We start from the raw sequence: 6639 nt of genomic DNA, 5'->3' as shown, positions 1-6639 counted from the left end.
AAAAAAATATCTAACATGACTTTTTTTTTTAATCTCTGTAAATCGATAAATAATTTGAAATAGGAAAACTAAAAGAAATCCATATTTCATGTTTTCTAGCCACCACACATTTTCACCTTTCGCTCCGTAATCTTGCTTTCACATTTTACGACTTAATCATTATTTCACATTAAATTAAGATGTTACAGTATGTGCAATTTCATATATAAAAAATAAAAGTATTAAAAAGAAATTAAGAAAATAATACAAATTGTATAAATCATTTTAAGACACAGTGATACATAAATCTAAGCCCAATGGGCCTTGTCTTTAAGTGAGCCTTTTGATTCCTAGGTTACTGGGTCACTGTCACTTTATATACATGATAGAAAATGATCAAAAGAAATATACATGTCTGTGCGCAGCCGTTTCTGAATTCCGACATCAATGCCATTGTTTGTGTGGGCTTATCGATCATCGGCTGAAGATCTCTGCCGCCTAAGACCTCCTCGTGAACCTCCGCCGCCGAGGTGTTTGCCATACTTTCCAAAGTTTTTTTTTCCAATTTTGTTTAGATTGATTGTTCAAGTGCTGATAGATATGATTTGGAGAAACGGATCTATGATGTTTTGTTCTGCATGTTGCCTTAAATCTGTTGTTTTTTATTCTTTGAAACTATTTAAATAATCATGTAGCAAATTTTGGTAGTGCTAGAATTTAAGACCTCGGTATCTGAATTTGGTATTTTTAGTTTTCTATTTACTAAATGTTCAATCCTATATGTCATTCAAGGGTTAAAGTTTAAATGCATGTAGATGGTTATTTTACTTATGATTGATACATTTTGAGAGCGAGGAATATCATTTTTTTAATTCTATGATCATGTTTGAATATACTTATTCGGATGTTTTTAGAGGAAGCATGTAAGCAAATTGCCACATAAGTATTTATGTGATCTTTAAATGTAGAATTGATTTTGTTATTTATTAACATTTACGGCCACAAATATGTAGCCTTTTGCAGCTACATTGTTTCTAAAATCACTAATTTTCTTATTTTTAATAATAGTTAAAGTTAATTATGAGCGTAAGTCATAAACACTCTGTCTCTCTCATTTTGTTATTTAATATTTTTTCTATTTTTTACAGTGGTTGAGTAAGCGGTCTTTCTTTTCTTCAAGGTTTGCCCGTGTGAACCCATTTTAACCTTGGGAAGGGCTACTGTGAGGTTTTATTCACAAAGGGAGACATATGTAGATGCACTAGAGAAGCATCTCTCGAACAATATTCTTATTCGTCGGCGACATACTAGTTAAACCAGTTTTCTAACAATGTAAACATTTTTCTTGCACCATGTTTGTAAAATCATGGGTTTTATGATGAATAAAGTTTATGAATTTCCTCTCATTTTTTCCTAGTTGACCAACCAAACCAGTTTTATTGGCGGGTGGACGGAGTAGTTGCATTGATCTTTAACAATGTTCTTCTGAGCGACACAACAGTGGTAAAACGAATTTTCGTCAGCATCTTTCTTTGGCAAGTTTAAAGCCCTCTTCGGTACAAGTTATCTATGGGACATAACTAGTTTTTGATGCACTATTGCCCTTTGTTTCTAATGCACTATTTTCCTTGTTGTTAACAACTTCAGAAGTTAATTGTGAATGCGAGTTTATGAACTATCTCTTCTCTTTTCAGTTTGTTGTTGAATGATGAATGATTTGCACTAGTTTGTTGTTGAATGATGAACAATTCGCACTAAAACTCGTATTTTTTGTTTTCTTTTTGTTAAATGGTTGGACCTATATGTCGTTCAACGATTATGATTTAAGTGCATATAGAGGGTCATTTTACGTTTGATTTGATTGAATTTGGTAGCCAATTTACGGGGCAGAGAGAGAGAGAGAGAGAGAGAGAGAGAGAGAGAGAGAGAGAGAGAGAGAGAGAGAGAGAGAGAGAGAGAGAGAGAGAGAGAGAGAGAGAGAGAGAGAGAGAGAGAGAGAGAGAGAGAGAGAGAGAGAGAGAGAGAGAGAGAGAGAATATCAATTTTTTTTAACACTATGATCATTTTTGAATATACTTATTTGGAGTTTTTATAGGAAGTGTGTAAGAAAAAAACTCCCAATCGGAGTATTTCTTGATCTTTGATGTAGAACATAATTTTGTTATATATAAACATTACGCCTACAAATTTATAGCCTTTTGCACTTACATTGTTTCTAAATTCACTAATTTTCTTATTTAAACAACCATTAAAGTTATTTATGAGAGTACTTTATTTTGTATCTCTTTTTATCCTTTTTCTTTTTCTTTTTTTATTTTTTTATTATTTTTTTGTTGACGATTGTAGAGTAAGAGGTCTTTCTTTTCTTTGAGGTTTGGCCTCGGAACTCTATTATCACCCTAGGAGGGCTTCTGTTGAGTTGGTTGTCTCCCCAAGAACAGAAGATGGGAGACATATGTAGATGCACTAGATAAGCATCTCGAAAAATATTCTTATTCGTCAAAGACATACTGGTTAAACCACTTTTCTAACAAAGTAAACTGTTTTCTTGCACCATGTTTGTAAAATCATGGGTTTCATGATGAACAAAGTTTATGAATTTCCTCTCATTTTTTTCTCGTTGACCAACCAAACCAGTTTTATTGGCGCGTGGAGGGAGTAGGAGCATTGATCTTTAACAATGTTCTTCTGAGCGACACAACAGTGGTAAAATAAATTTCCGTAAGCACCTTTCTTTGGCAAGTTAAAGCCCTCTTTGGTACAAGTTATCTATGATGGGAACATAACTAGTTTTTTATGCACTATTCTCCTTTGTTTCTAATGCACTATTTTCCTTGTTGTTAACAACTTCAGAAGTTAATTATGAATGGGAGTTTATAAACTCTCTCTTCTATTTTCAGTTTGTTGTTGAATGATGAATGATTTGCACTAGTTTGCTGTTGAATGATGAACAATTCGCACTGAATCAGGTATTTTTTGTTTTCTTTATATTCAATGGTTAGACCTATATGTCATTGAACGATTACGATTTAAGTGCAGATAGAGGGTCATTTTACTTTTGAATTGATTAGATTTGGTAGCCAATTTGTGGGGCAAAGAGACATAGCGAGAAATATCATTTTTTTAACCCTATGATCATGTTTGAATATATTTATTTTGAGATTTTATAGGAAGTTTGTAAGCAATTTGCCGTAATTCTTTGATCTTTAAATGTAGAACATAATTTTGTTATTTATAAACATTTATGGCCACAAATTTGAAGCCTTTTGCACCTACGTTGTTATTAAATTCACTAATTTTTCTTATGTTAACAACTATTAAAGTTAAATATGAGCGTAGTTCATTTTGTCTCTCTCTTTTTTTGTTTTTCCTTTTCTATTTATTATTATTATTTTTTTGTTGATGGTTGTCGAGTAAGAGGTCTTTCTTTTCTTTGAGATTTGCCCTCGAAACCTCATTTTCACTCCGGGAATGGCAACTATTGAGTTGGTTGTCTCCCCTAGGACAGAAGATGGGAGACATGTAGATGCACTAGATAAGCAACTCGAACAATATTCTTATTCGTCAAATGCATATTGGTTAAACAAGTTGTCTAACCAAGTGCACTTTTTTTCTTGCACCATGTTTGTATAATCATGGGTTTCGTGATGAACAAGGTTTATGAATTTCCTCTTATTTTTCTTTGGTACTTGACCAACCAAAGATGTTTTACTGGAGGGTGAAGGGGTGAAGGGAGCAGGAGCATCGATCTTGAACAATGTTTTTGTGAGCGACACAACAACGGTAAAATAAATTTTCTTGAGCACCTTTTTTTTTTTTTTTGACAAGTTTAAAGCCCTCTTTGGTACAAGTTATCTAGGGTTGGAATAATAAATAGTTTTTGTTGCACTATTGCCCTTTGTTTTTAATGCAATATTTTTGTTGTCGTTAACAACTTTAGAAGTTAATTATGAATGGGAGTTTATGAACTCTCTTTCTCTCTTCTCTTTTAAGTTTGTTATTGAATGATGAATTATTTGCACTAGTTTGTTCTTGAATGATGAACAATTTGCACTGAATCTAGTATTTGTTTGGTTTTTTTTTTTTTTTGTTTAATGTTTAGTCCTATATGTCACTGAAGGAATAATATTTAAGTGCATATAGAAGGTCATTTTACTTTTGATTTGATTGAAGTTGGGAGTCAATTTGTGGGGCAAAGAGTGATAGCGAGGAATATCATTTTTTTTAACCCTATGATCAGGTTTGAATATATTTATTTGGAGTTTTTCTAGGAAGTATGTAAGCAAACTGCCAAACTAGTATTTGTTTGATCTTTATATGTCGAACAAAATTTTGTTATTTATAAACATTGGCAGCCATAAATGTGTAGCCTTTTGCACGTACATTGTTTCTAAATTCACTTATTTTTGTATTTAAACAACTATTAGAGTTAATTATGAGTGTAGTTCATTTTGTCTCTCTCTTTTATTTTTCTTTTTTTATTCATTATTATTTATTTTTTGTCGGCAATTGTCGAGTAAGAGGTCTATCTTTTCTTTGAGTTTTGCCCCCGGAACCCCATTTTCACCTTGGGAAGGGCTAGTATTGAGTTGGTTGTCTCCCGAAGAATAGAAGATGGGAGACATATGTAAATTCACTACAAAAGCATCTCGAACAATATTCTTATTCGTCAGAGACATACAGGTTAAACCAATTTTCTAACAAAGTAAATTTTTTTCTTGCACCATGTTTGTCATATCATAGGTTTCGTGATGAACAAAGTTTATGAATTTACTCTCATTTTTCTTTTGTAGTTGACCAACTAAAGAAGTTTTACTGGAGGGTGGAGGGAGCAGAAGCTTCAATCTTCAACAATGTTATTGGGAGCGACACAACAACGGTAAAATGAATTATATTGAGCACCTTTCTTTGGCAAGTTTATAGCCCTCTTTGGTACCAGTTATCTATGATCAAAACATAACTAGTTTTTGATGCAGTATTGTCCTTTGTTTTTAATGCACTATTTTTCTTGTTGGTAACAACTTCAGAAGTTAATTATGAATGTGATTTTATGAATTTTCTCTTCTCTTTTCAGTTTGTTGTTGAATGGTGATTGATATGTACAAGTTTGTTTTTGAATGATGAATAATTTGCATTGAATCAAGTATTTTTGGTTTTCTTTTTACTGAATGTTTAGTCATATATGTCATTGAAGGATTAAGATTTAAGTGTATATAGAGGGTCATTTTACTTTTGATTTGATTGAATTTGGGAGCCTTAACACTATGACCATGTTTGAATATACTTATTTAGAGTTTTTATAGGAACTAGCAAGCACCATGTGTGTTGCACGTGATTATATATAATTTTACTTAACATATATGACTTATTATTAATAAATAAAAGTTTCATACTATATTTAACAACAAAAGATATTTTTAAATAAAATTAAATAAGTACAAAACTTCATGTTCTCCTTATGTATCAATACGTATGATGAAATAAAATTAGTCCAAATTTGATATTAATAAGAATTTAAAACCACAATAAAATAGCTAAAATAAATTGTTATATACTAATTCATGCTCACACTAAAATTTCTCTTATTTTGTTGTGATAGATGCTAATTTTATTATCTTAAATTTCTCTGCATAATTATTGTTTGAAACAATTAAGTATTTTTTCATGTTACTCGTATGTTATGATCACTGTGGTTAAATTTACCAATAATTTCCTTAAAGAAAGTGCAATTTGATATTAATAAGAATTTAAAACCACAATAAAATAGCTAAAATAAATTGTTATATATTAATTCATTCTCACACTAAAATTTCTCTTATTTTGTTGTGATAGATGCTAATTTTATTATCTTAAATTTCTCTGCATAATTATTGTTTGAAACAATTAAGTATTTTTTCGTGTTACTCGTATGTTATGATCACTGTGGTTAAATTTACCAATAATTTCCTTAAAGAAAGTGCAATTTACTACATCAAGGCCCTGATATTTGGTGTAATTACAATTAGACTGCATCTAATTTGAGAAATGCATATCTCCCTTGAATTTGAATAGTAGCAAAGATTTAACTCATTTGATCAGTTACTTTTCTTAGATTATATTTTTACCTCTGACCAAATGTTGAGTAAACTATGTTGACCTTCCTTCGGTTAATTCTACGTATACACCCTTGTATTTTTTTTATTTGACCTCAAATTTTGAAATAGTTTTAATCATCCACGTCTATTATTTCATTTTTATTTTTATTTTCATAAATTCTTTTATTAATATTGATATTTGAGTTACATTATAATATTTATAAAGGGTCTATTAGATATAACCCCCTTAAACATTCAAATAATAGGGGTAGACCCAAATTTATATTTGCCATTTTTATAACAGCCCAAATTTTTCCTAATTACATAATTACCCTCAATCAAATCCCACAAAACCCGTTACTTTACCTTTTGAAATAAAATCAAATCCCTTCCTATTTTTCCGTTAAATCACTATCATCCCAAATCCACTATCGAATAAACTGCAAAACCTCCCAGAACAACTTTCCGGTACGGCCGATTGAAAGGGGAAGACGTCTGCACTGCCGTGAAACGACGATTTTCGTGCACTCCGAGCAAGCTGTCGTAGGTACGTCATCGCCACTCGCTGAATCGCTATCATCCATCG

General features: G+C 31.4%; 1 long non-coding RNA gene across 2 annotated transcripts; it reads left to right on the top strand.

Annotated features, from left to right (window-relative positions):
* Positions 1–363: 363 nt before the first annotated feature.
* Positions 364–1672, top strand: LOC105960343 (uncharacterized). 2 transcript variants are annotated; one of them, XR_016031796.1, is made up of 3 exons: positions 387–509; positions 1128–1311; positions 1397–1672. It is a non-coding gene; the product is annotated as an uncharacterized LOC105960343 (long non-coding RNA). The 2 variants fall into 2 exon arrangements; XR_001173014.2 differs by lacking the exon at positions 1397–1672 and having other exon boundaries at positions 364–509; positions 1128–1385.
* Positions 1673–6639: the final 4967 nt, after the last annotated feature.

The sequence above is a fragment of the Erythranthe guttata genome, chromosome 6, assembly GCF_056151865.1.
Source record: "Erythranthe guttata isolate IM_541 chromosome 6, IM_541, whole genome shotgun sequence".
Classification (NCBI taxonomy): Eukaryota; Viridiplantae; Streptophyta; class Magnoliopsida; order Lamiales; family Phrymaceae; genus Erythranthe; species Erythranthe guttata.
Note: the sequence above shows the minus strand (reverse complement) of the source record. Positions and strands in the feature narration are given on the sequence as shown.